Source organism: Lotus japonicus, chromosome 2 (genome assembly GCF_012489685.1).
Source record: "Lotus japonicus ecotype B-129 chromosome 2, LjGifu_v1.2".
NCBI classification, from domain to species: domain Eukaryota; kingdom Viridiplantae; phylum Streptophyta; class Magnoliopsida; order Fabales; family Fabaceae; genus Lotus; species Lotus japonicus.
The window spans coordinates 36,366,638-36,379,189 of NC_080042.1; positions in this window are offsets into that span (position 1 = coordinate 36,366,638).

The following is a 12,552-nucleotide window of genomic DNA, read 5'->3' on the forward strand; positions in this document are numbered from 1 at the left end:
GATTGTGAAAGATTAAGATTTAAATCTTTGGAATTCGATGAGTGTCGTATAGACATTGATTGGTTAGTTCGTGTGATTACTCCAAGTAGAGGTAGACTAAGTCAAGAGGTTTAATGCCGGAAAAGTATTAAGTAGTTTCTCGGAAGTTATGAAGTCATAGGTTATGTGATTACTGAGTGGAATTGTTAGAGACTAAATAAGTTGAATGTAATCAGGTTTTAGATGATAGCTTGATGGTAGCGAGATTGAGAAGAATTAACTCTGAACTAGATTGTTATAGTCGAGTTCGAGGAATAAGTTTTGCTAAGCGTTGGATTAATATGTGGAGACATTATAGTCTTAAGAGATGAATTTTCGCTTGAAAAGTGTTGAATTAATGATTAAGTTGGAGAAAGAAAGTTTTAGCATAAGTTGAATACTTGAGGTTGTTGATATGGATTCCAAAGAAATATGCTAAGATTACTAAGTGAGATTTACTAAGTTGGATTGAAATCTTAGGGTTAAGGTTGAATCTTGAGAGTCGAGAATCGCGTACGAATAAGAGATCTTATGGTTGTAGGTGTGACAATAGGAGTTGAATCTTAGAAGATTGAAGACCTGAAGGTGAGCTTCGGGTTAAGACCATTGAGGTATAATATAAGAGTGATCTTGAAGTAAAGGAATTCTGGGTTGTGTGGAGTGTTAAGATCGATGATCGATTGATGTTGATTATAAGGTTGCGGACATAATGAGCCATGTGATATGATTTGAATGATGTTAGCATAATAAGTTGTGGATGTGAAAGCATGACGACACTGGTCAGGTCGTTTGGGTAAGTGAAGGAGTTATAGTTTTTAAGAAACTGATATTCATTTAAGAAGTATTGAAGGATTAAAGGGCATTAGAGGACCAAACTTGGTGAAGGTTTAGGTTTTAAATCTATGAATGTCTGTCTAAGGTGTGTAGGACTTGAAGTTTGTCAGAATTTGATTGAGAAATTAAGAAGTTGATTGACGAGATGGTGATTGAGTCACAAAAAGGAAGGTGTTAGTATTAAGACGAATATCTGAGGTTGTTATATTTTGACGAGTTTCGTAGAGTTTAAGAGTCAATGGCTAGTTAAGTCCCTTGAGGTATAGTTATGATGTAATCTTCTAGAGGATAAGTCTCGATTTGTGCGAAGGGTTAGGGATTTCAGTGAGTGTAAATAGGTTTGAGTGAGGGAAGTTTCGAGGAAGAAGACGGTAAAAACGGATTGTTAGATATTAAGAGGAGGATTATCTTATAAGTTGTTGATAAATTGATGTTGAAGGGGGATAAGATTAGTGAAGGACAAGGAATAAGGACATAAGTCGAGTTTTAATTCGAATAGTGACTAAGTAGAAGTTTGATTACTTGGTGTGTGTAAAGATAGTTACGAAGTTGGAGGTGTTTTAATGGACTATTAGATTCCAACGCAAGATTTCATCTAGGAGTTATCGAACGGACAAGTGGAGTTTTGGACTGTAGATGAAGATCACGAGGACAAGCTGGGTATCTATTTTGAGATGACAGAGAGGCACTGAATTTAAGAAGAATTTCGGACGACCGAAAGTAAAGAAGTAAGTGGCTAAGATTGTGCGACTTCACGGAATGCCAACCGGTATCATTTCAAGAAGAGATCCGACGCAAGTGATCGAGCCAGACGACATGAAGTTGAATGATGGTTTGTCTTTTGAGACACCGACAGTTAGCAGTGGGGATAGAAGAGTGAAACAGTTAAGGGGAAAACAACTTGCTTAAGTAAAGGTTATGAGGAACAATGACACGGGCAATGCTACAGGGGAATTGGAAGACCAGATCAAGGAACTGTATTCCGGACTTTTCTCAGAAATCTGAGTTTCGAGGACGAAACTTTCTTTTTGGAGGGGAGTATTGTAAGACCCGGATTTTCGGAACAAGTTAATTTCCGACTCACGCGTGGAATTAGTGTAAGCGTGACAGGAGTTTGATATTTGAGAAAGATTAATGAAGAAGAAACTTCAGGAATTGCTCGAGGAATGTGGCGTTGTTTCTTTCGGAGCTAGTGCGAGTCGTCTGCACACCTGCCTTATGGCGAGCATGTCCAGAATAGGCTATTTCGCTCTTAAAGCAACGTTTTAAGTGAGATTTCGAACTCTTGGAAAATTTAAAGTTTCTCTTTATTTTTCCATCGACCAGCGTTTCATTTCGGAACTCTGGACTGTACGCACGATAGGTTTAACTTTTCGGATGTCCGCCGACGCTAATTTCTTTGCTTCGAAACCTTAGTTTTGAGCGAAGGATGAAGACTTTTTCTATTCGGGACATCTAACGAAGATTCCGTCCGCGTTGCCAGACTTGTTTCGACATTTCCAATCTTTCTTCTGTTGGAAGTTTTGTCGTCTGAGCATCACAGCAAAAAGTAGTTTTTCGGGACAGACTAACTTACACCGCTTTTGGCGTTTTGGATATCGTTTTTCCCAAATCTTAGATATTTGTTTTGAGTTCTGGAATTCTGACGCCAGAATCTCTCTTAGAATTCCACGGTGATCGTGCTGCAAAAATCGGAATCGCGAAATTTTCATTTTCCCGCGATTTCGCCTGCCTATAAATAGCTCAAAAAGTAAAAATTCCTTCATTTTCTTCCTTTTGTGGCTGAATTTCGTGGAGAGCAAGGGGGGAGGAGATTTTCGCGAAAACTTGACCAATCTTCGTGCAGTTCGTCCCTACTTCTAGGTATCGAGGTAACTAACACGATTCCTACCTCTGATTGTTGTTTCTGTTGCGTTTCTAAAGTCGTTTCTGTGCTCACAGTTTTGAGTTTTTTCTAAAATGGTCCGATTTCTTCGATTTCTTGGTTGGGTTATGTTCCTTACGTTCCCCTGAGTCTAAAACCTCTGTCAGTAAACGCTGATTGTGATCCAGTTGTCCAGGATCTGAAAAACTATTTCAAAACCCTTTTTGTCTCACATTTCGAAACTTTATTGTCGAAAAGACTTAATCTGACTTCGTGCCTTTAGGATTTGTTGTCAAGGATGTCATGAGGATCATTGCTGTCAAATTTGTTTTCAGAACTGATAACTTTGAAGTTTTGAGCCTTTATTTTGGACCAAAATGCCCCTGGATAGTCGTATTTCGGCCCGATTGTCCGAAAATTGTTCTGACAGTTTCTTTGCCTTAGTTTTACCCTAAAACTACCTTGTGAATTTATTTGATCGAAGAAAAAGAGTCGAAGCCCTTTTTCCTTTGAGGCCGTGGGTTATTACCTTTAGGGGGGAGTTTTTCGTTTTCGAAAACTTGTCCTTTCGTACCCGATTGTCGTATTCTGAAGCTTTAATGCTTTGTCTATCGTTTATGTATTATTTTGCGATCGAACTAATCGATTTTGTTTGGTTTCTGCTTTGTTTTCCTCCGAGGTTCAGTTGAAGGAACTTTGGAATACTCAGAGCAATTGTTTGAGGAGAACTTTGTTTGCGAAGCTGGAACAGCTCGAGGTTAGGGCAACTTGCTATATTTAGCTATGATTGCATGATAGGCGTCGATAAATTCGACTTATGCTTTATCTGATGTTGTTTATGATGATGATTTGTTGTTATGATTGTTTTCATAACTTATGATATTGATGATGTGTTGAATTGAGCGTTTCGACGCAACTTCGGAGTGGAGGTTCATTGACCTGGTGATCTTTGACATTTCGGGTTGGATGAACAACCCTAGGCAAGTCCGAATGTGGGGTTTGAGACTTAGCCATTTGTTGGGATTCGTTGGAATTCCTAGACTTTCCCCGGGAAATGTATTATGGGTGGTTAGAGTCTTTTGAGTTGGTTGTCACTGTCATAGCTCTGATTCGTCTTACTTTTGGGACCGGGTAGGTTCCCGATATATGGCTTTTGTGTGGTTCTCTTGCTGAGGATCACAGAGAGTCTGTCGGACTATAGGGGTCTTGGGTTGAGGCCATTTTGAGGCCGAATTTCTCTTGGATAGTGGTATATTTGATGCTTTTGCGTACAGTTTTGGTTTGTATATATTCGCCTACGAGCATGTTACCTTGGAGTCACTGCGTGTGCGCGTGACGGGATAGTGCAGCAGAGGCTGTACCTTTGTATATGTTGTTTATCGGTTAGTTTAGTTGTTGGACTTTGTTTTTATTTCTTTATTGCTTTTATTAAAAGGAAACAATCAAAAAAATTACCTGTTTTCCGCGTAAAGTTTATTTTTGGTTATTAAAGTGACACCTGGAAATCGGGGTGTTACATTGTGGTATCAGAGCTTAGTCGAGTCTTTTGGGAGTCTTTGGGGAATAGGTCTTCTGTGCTAGGTTGTGTGACTCTGCAAAGAGTGAAAATTGATTGTCTGCAGAGCGATTTTCGCTCTAATTGCTTGCGTTACTACTCAATCGGATTGAGTGGTTTGTCTAGTGCTACCGTATGGTTAGTACTAATCGGACGTTCGATGGGATATAGGATGGTGGATCTTAACCGGATGGCGGAGGCTACACGTGAGCATTATCAACGACTGATGGCGACAGCAATGTATCAACAAAGAGGAATGAACCGAACTGGAGCTGGGGGACCAATGAGGTCAGGTTCCCAAGGCTACAACGGAAGGAAGAGCTACCATAAGTGGGGACCATATCAGCGTTCCGAGGGAAGAAATCTTATCTCAAGAGAGTACAAACCGACGACTGCTGATACTGGGGGGGAAGCCAGTTGGTGACAAAGGAGTGACATGTTTTCGTTGCAGAAAGTTTGGGCATTTTGCTAACAAATGCTCAGTGATTGGACGGAGATGCTTCAAGTGTAACCGAGAGGGGCATCTAGCTGTGAACTGCAAGACCAAAGAAAGTCTATGCTTCAATTGCAACCAACCGGGACATTTCTCCCAAGATTGCAAGGCACTCTGGGGCGAATCATCAGGGAATGTTGGGAAAGGAAAACAACTTGCTCCAGAGGAAAGGATTCATGTCAAGGAGGGCAAGAGCTGAGGAGTTGAACGAGGAAGAACGTGGGAACGATGTAGGACCTTATTCGAGGTTGCTCGTGATTTAACTATAGAAGTTACACGAGGTTGGGAATAGCACACTAAGTCTAGAAAGTAGTCTTCCACCGATGCGTTTATGAGGAAGCTAGTAGTTGAAGAACGAATCTTAGGGAGATTCCGTATGGGTAGTATACGTGTTATGTTGAGGGTGTGTAGTTCCGTAGCGGGATCCTTAAAGGATTTAGTATCAGGATATTTGTGACTACTGGAGGATAGGAACTCATTGACTGTTCCAGTGGGTTTTTCTAAATTTCCACCTTCGATGTATTAGGCCTGATCAACCTAATATTGAGGGGGTGATATTCGGAATCACAGCTGGTTATGGACTTTGATAGAAGGATGTGTAAGATGAATTTGAATTGATTGAGGATTAGTCGGATTTGGGAGGAAAGTTCGTGTTAAGCACTTGATTGTGAAAGATTAAGATTTAAATCTTTGGAATTCGATGAGTGTCGTATAGACATTGATTGGTTAGTTCGTGTGATTACTCCAAGTAGAGGTAGACTAAGTCAAGAGGTTTAATGCCGGAAAAGTATTAAGTAGTTTCTCGGAAGTTATGAAGTCATAGGTTATGTGATTACTGAGTGGAATTGTTAGAGACTAAATAAGTTGAATGTAATCAGGTTTTAGATGATAGCTTGATGGTAGCGAGATTGAGAAGAATTAACTCTGAACTAGATTGTTATAGTCGAGTTCGAGGAATAAGTTTTGCTAAGCGTTGGATTAATATGTGGAGACATTATAGTCTTAAGAGATGAATTTTCGCTTGAAAAGTGTTGAATTAATGATTAAGTTGGAGAAAGAAAGTTTTAGCATAAGTTGAATACTTGAGGTTGTTGATATGGATTCCAAAGAAATATGCTAAGATTACTAAGTGAGATTTACTAAGTTGGATTGAAATCTTAGGGTTAAGGTTGAATCTTGAGAGTCGAGAATCGCGTACGAATAGGAGATCTTATGGTTGTAGGTGTGACAATAGGAGTTGAATCTTAGAAGATTGAAGACCTGAAGGTGAGCTTCGGGTTAAGACCATTGAGGTATAATATAAGAGTGATCTTGAAGTAAAGGAATTCTGGGTTGTGTGGAGTGTTAAGGTCGATGATCGATTGATGTTGATTATAAGGTTGCGGACATAATGAGCCATGTGATATGATTTGAATGATGTTAGCATAATAAGTTGTGGATGTGAAAGCATGACGACACTGGTCAGGTCGTTTGGGTAAGTGAAGGAGTTATAGTTTTTAAGAAACTGATATTCATTTAAGAAGTATTGAAGGATTAAAGGTCATTAGAGGACCAAACTTGGTGAAGGTTTAGGTTTTAAATCTATGAATGTCTGTCTAAGGTGTGTAGGACTTGAAGTTTGTCAGAATTTGATTGAGAAATTAAGAAGTTGATTGACGAGATGGAGATTGAGTCACAAAAAGGAAGGTGTTAGTATTAAGACGAATATCTGAGGTTGTTATATTTTGACGAGTTTCGTAGAGTTTAAGAGTCAATGGCTAGTTAAGTCCCTTGAGGTATAGTTATGATGTAATCTTCTAGAGGATAAGTCTCGATTTGTGCGAAGGGTTAGGGATTTCAGTGAGTGTAAATAGGTTTGAGTGAGGGAAGTTTCGAGGAAGAAGACGGTAAAAACGGATTGTTAGATATTAAGAGGAGGATTATCTTATAAGTTGTTGATAAATTGATGTTGAAGGGGGATAAGATTAGTGAAGGACAAGGAATAAGGACATAAGTCGAGTTTTAATTCGAATAGTGACTAAGTAGAAGTTTGATTACTTGGTGTGTGTAAAGATAGTAACGAAGTTGGAGGTGTTTTAATGGACTATTAGATTCCAACGCAAGATTTCATCTAGGAGTTATCGAACGGACAAGTGGAGTTTTGGACTGTAGATGAAGATCACGAGGACAAGCTGGGTATCTATTTTGAGATGACAGAGAGGCACTGAATTTAAGAAGAATTTCGGACGACCGAAAGTAAAGAAGTAAGTGGCTAAGATTGTGCGACTTCACGGAATGCCAACCGGTATCATTTCAAGAAGAGATCCGACGCAAGTGATCGAGCCAGACGACATGAAGTTGAATGATGGTTTGTCTTTTGAGACACCGACAGTTAGCAGTGGGGATAGAAGAGTGAAACAGTTAAGGGGAAAACAACTTGCTTAAGTAAAGGTTATGAGGAACAATGACACGGGCAATGCTACAGGGGAATTGGAAGACCAGATCAAGGAACTGTATTCCGGACTTTTCTCAGAACTCTGAGTTTCGAGGACGAAACTTTCTTTTTGGAGGGGAGTATTGTAAGACCCGGATTTTCGGAACAAGTTAATTTCCGACTCACGCGTGGAATCAGTGTAAGCGTGACAGGAGTTTGATATTTGAGAAAGATTAATGAAGAAGAAAGTTCAGGAATTGCTCGAGGAATGTGGCGTTGTTTCTTTCGGAGCTAGTGCGAGTCGTCTGCACACCTGCCTTATGGCGAGCATGTCCAGAATAGGCTATTTCGCTCTTAAAGCAACGTTTTAAGTGAGATTTCGAACTCTTGGAAAATTTAAAGTTTCTCTTTATTTTTCCATCGACCAGCGTTTCATTTCGGAACTCTGGACTGTACGCACGATAGGTTTAACTTTTCGGATGTCCGCCGACGCTAATTTCTTTGCTTCGAAACCTTAGTTTTGAGCGAAGGATGAAGACTTTTTCTATTCGGGACATCTAACGAAGATTCCGTCCGCGTTGCCAGACTTGTTTCGACATTTCCAATCTTTCTTCTGTTGGAAGTTTTGTCGTCTGAGCATCACAGCAAAAAGTAGTTTTTCGGGACAGACTAACTTACACCGCTTTTGGCGTTTTGGATATCGTTTTTCCCAAATCTTAGATATTTGTTTTGAGTTCTGGAATTCTGACGCCAGAATCTCTCTTAGAATTCCACGGTGATCGTGCTGCAAAAATCGGAATCGCGAAATTTTCATTTTCCCGCGATTTCGCCTGCCTATAAATAGCTCAAAAAGTAAAAATTCCTTCATTTTCTTCCTTTTGTGGCTGAATTTCGTGGAGAGCAAGGGGGGAGGAGATTTTCGCGAAAACTTGACCAATCTTCGTGCAGTTCGTCCCTACTTCTAGGTATCGAGGTAACTAACACGATTCCTACCTCTGATTGTTGTTTCTGTTGCGTTTCTAAAGTCGTTTCTGTGCTCACAGTTTTGAGTTTTTTCTAAAATGGTCCGATTTCTTCGATTTCTTGGTTGGGTTATGTTCCTTACGTTCCCCTGAGTCTAAAACCTCTGTCAGTAAACGCTGATTGTGATCCAGTTGTCCAGGATCTGAAAAACTGTTTCAAAACCCTTTTTGTCTCACATTTCGAAACTTTATTGTCGAAAAGACTTAATCTGACTTCGTGCCTTTAGGATTTGTTGTCAAGGATGTCATGAGGATCATTGCTGTCAAATTTGTTTTCAGAACTGATAACTTTGAAGTTTTGAGCCTTTATTTTGGACCAAAATGCCCCTGGATAGTCGTATTTCGGCCCGATTGTCCGAAAATTGTTCTGACAGTTTCTTTGCCTTAGTTTTACCCTAAAACTACCTTGTGAATTGATTTGATCGAAGAAAAAGAGTCGAAGCCCTTTTTCCTTTGAGGCCGTGGGTTATTACCTTTAGGGGGGAGTTTTTCGTTTTCGAAAACTTGTCCTTTCGTACCCGATTGTCGTATTCTGAAGCTTTAATGCTTTGTCTATCGTTTATGTATTATTTTGCGATCGAACTAATCGATTTTGTTTGGTTTCTGCTTTGTTTTCCTCCGAGGTTCAGTTGAAGGAACTTTGGAATACTCAGAGCAATTGTTTGAGGAGAACTTTGTTTGCGAAGCTGGAACAGCTCGAGGTTAGGGCAACTTGCTATATTTAGCTATGATTGCATGATAGGCGTCGATAAATTCGACTTATGCTTTATCTGATGTTGTTTATGATGATGATTTGTTGTTATGATTGTTTTCATAACTTATGATATTGATGATGTGTTGAATTGAGCGTTTCGACGCAACTTCGGAGTGGAGGTTCATTGACCTGGTGATCTTTGACATTTCGGGTTGGATGAACAACCCTAGGCAAGTCCGAATGTGGGGTTTGAGACTTAGCCATTTGTTGGGATTCGTTGAAATTCCTAGACTTTCCCCGGGAAATGTATTATGGGTGGTTAGAGTCTTTTGAGTTGGTTGTCACTGTCATAGCTCTGATTCGTCTTACTTTTGGGACCGGGTAGGTTCCCGATATATGGCTTTTGTGTGGTTCTCTTGCTGAGGATCACAGAGAGTCTGTCGGACTATAGGGGTCTTGGGTTGAGGCCATTTTGAGGCCGACTTTCTCTTGGATAGTGGTATATTTGATGCTTTTGCGTACAGTTTTGGTTTGTATATATTCGCCTACGAGCATGTTACCTTGGAGTCACTGCGTGTGCGCGTGACGGGATAGTGCAGCAGAGGCTGTACCTTTGTATATGTTGTTTATCGGTTAGTTTAGTTGTTGGGCTTTGTTTTTATTTCTTTATTGCTTTTATTAAAAGGAAACAATCAAAAAAATTACCTGTTTTCCGCGTAAAGTTTATTTTTGGTTATTAAAGTGACACCTGGAAATCGGGGTGTTACATCAAGTGTTTTAGGAATGTTATTTTGTTTTTGTCCTTGTTTTGTTGTGCACAAACTTTGCTCATTGATTCTATAAAGCAAGGTTGTGTTCTGTGTTAGTTAAGGGGTTAAAATTCTGATTGTTGATTGTTTGTTACCAACCATTGTGGCAGTGATTGAGAGAAAGTGAGGGGCTCTCATACTTAGGTTGAGATACTAAGTAGAAAAACACTCGGTAGATTAGGAAAAAAACTATGAACTGTGGTGTTCATGAGTGTCTGTAGTTCTGAATCTTGAGATAGTGGATTTCCTTTCTTTGGGTGCAAACCCTCCAGACGTGGGGCTCTCATGTTGTGCTTTCGGAGCCTGCCAAAAGCATCCAGCAAATCCTCATGATGATTTGCTCCTGAAACGGATTTTACGATCATGTCATCTACGTAGACCTCCATGTTTTTTCCTACCTGCTCTGCGCCATCAGCCGTTGATATGTCGCCCCGACATTCTTCAATCCAAAAGGCATTGTCTGATAGCAGTAATTCACTCTGGCGGTCATAAAGGTCGTTTTGTCCTCGTCTGACGGGTGCATTTTGATCTGGTGGTATCCTGAGTAGGTATCCATTAGGCTCAGCAATTCATTGTCGGACGCTCCGTCCACTAGTTTGTATATACTCGGCAAGGGGTAAAAATCCTTTGGGCATGCTTTGTTCACATCCGTGTAGTACACGCACATGCGTCATTTTCCGTTTGCCTTCTTCACCACCACCACGTTTGCCAACCATGTAGGATATTTGATTTCTCGGATAAATTCCGCCGCTAGTAATTTGTTTACTTCTTGCTGAACGACCTTCTCCTTTTCATCGCCCATGCGCCGGCGTGTCTGGGTTACTGGCTTAATCCCGGGGTCCAATGCCAGCCTATAGCAAATGAAGTTTGGATCTATTCCCGGCATGTCCTTGTGGCTCCATGCGAAAAGATCCAAATTTTCACCTAACAATTTTGATGCATTTTTTCTTGGCTCTCAGTCAACCTAGTCCCGATTTTAAGGACACTGTTTCCAAATTTCAGCTCCTTGGTTTCCTCGATCGGTGTGGGCCTGTTAACTCGGTCTTCGCCTCTCGGATCCAGGCTCTCCTCTGGCACATCGACCTCGTGGCACCGGTGTCTTGTCGAGGCACTCTTCCGCCCGTACCGATCCATCGCGTTGTAGAAGCATTCTCTTGCGATCTTCTGGTCCACACTAATTCTCCTAATGCGCCCGCTCGCTAACGGATACTTGACCGCTAGATGTGCTGTTGAGATTACGGCACACAGCCGATTCAAAGTGTTTCTGCCGATTATTATGTTGTAAGATCCCACCGCCCCTAAGACTAAGTATCTTACCTTCAACGTCTTAACGTTCTCACGCTCGCCAAATGTGGTATCAAGGTCGAGGACGCCCGTCACCGACACCTGCTCGCCCGCAAACCCCACAAGAGAACCTGTGTAAGGAGTGAGGTCTCTCTCATCCAAACCGAGCCGATCAAATGCGTCGCAGTAAATGATGTCTGCCGAACTCCCCTGGTCCAAAAGCACTCGTTATACATTGAGCTGGTGCACATGGAGCATGACTACAATCGGGTCATCAAGATGTGACTTTACTCCAAAAAAGTCAGCAGAGGAAATTGTAATGTCAGGATGCGGAAAACCGAAAGGAACCTCCGTAATCGCATTCACTGCCCTAGCGTATCGTTTCCTCGCTGCATTTGTGACTCCTCCTCCTCCGAATCCTCCGGCGATCGCTCCTACTTCTTTAGACGTTGAACTCTTACCGCCCAGAGCACTCTTACTCAATCTCGTGTTGCAAAGCGCAGCATTCCTCTGTAACATGGCCCGTCGCCCGGTGGTACTCACACCATTCGCCTGGTTTCCTGGATGCCCTTGGTTTGCCGAGCATTCGAGTCGCCTGCATTACTTGGAAGATTTCCGTCTAGCTCGGGCCATTTACGGACATCGGCCTTCCTTTCCGAGGGGAAAGTTGCCATTTTTGTTGTGATTTCCGCTGGTCTTTCCATCTAAACGGTTCAAGTTCTGTCACAGCCTTCGCCCCCCGGATCTCTTCACCTTGCAGCTCTAGTCGGCTGTCAACTTCGCGGATCAAACGTCTCCAATCCCTACGAGCAACCGGCGCCCGAGGTGTTGGAAATCCACCTTCTGAGACCTTCAGTGAGAGCGCTGGAGGCTCCTGCTCCTCGTTGCGCGACCTTCCTTTTGCACAACGCAACGGTGAGCCGCGTCTCCGCTCTAGCTCTCTGTCGTGTCGTCGACGACGTGTCTCCATCAAATTCTAACCACAAACTGAGAGTTCAGCAGGAAATACAAAAATCGAAGAAAATTCCACAGAGAATCAAACGTCTCTCAATGAAATCACAATCCACGTAGTACGGGAATCGAAATCTACCGATCCCCACAAACGGCGCCAAATGTTCTATCCAAGAACATAGAGGAGCGGTATGGTACCTAGAGTGAAGGGATTGCAATGTGAGAATTTAGAAAGAGAGTGAGCGTGTAACCGCTTAGAGAGAGAATGTAACTGAATTTTAAGTTTTTATTTCTCAAATGAGCTAAGAGTGCCTTACAATTGGTAACCGCCCCCTATTTATAGGCTTGGGGTTGGGCCTAGCGCTCCTAATCGTCCTTAATGGGCCAGCTGGGCCCCTCGGGAGAGGCCCAAACTTCACGGCTCACTCACTGCCCTAAGGCAAGCGCCCTTGGGCGAGGGCCCCCGGGGTCTCGCCCAGTCCAGGGATGATGATGAAAATTTAAATTAGCAGTGTAGGACAAGTCCTAAAATTCACTGCATCATACAAAATTTAAAGGTGTTCATAAAAAGACACAATAACACAAGTTCATCATAAAGCAACAACACAAAAACTG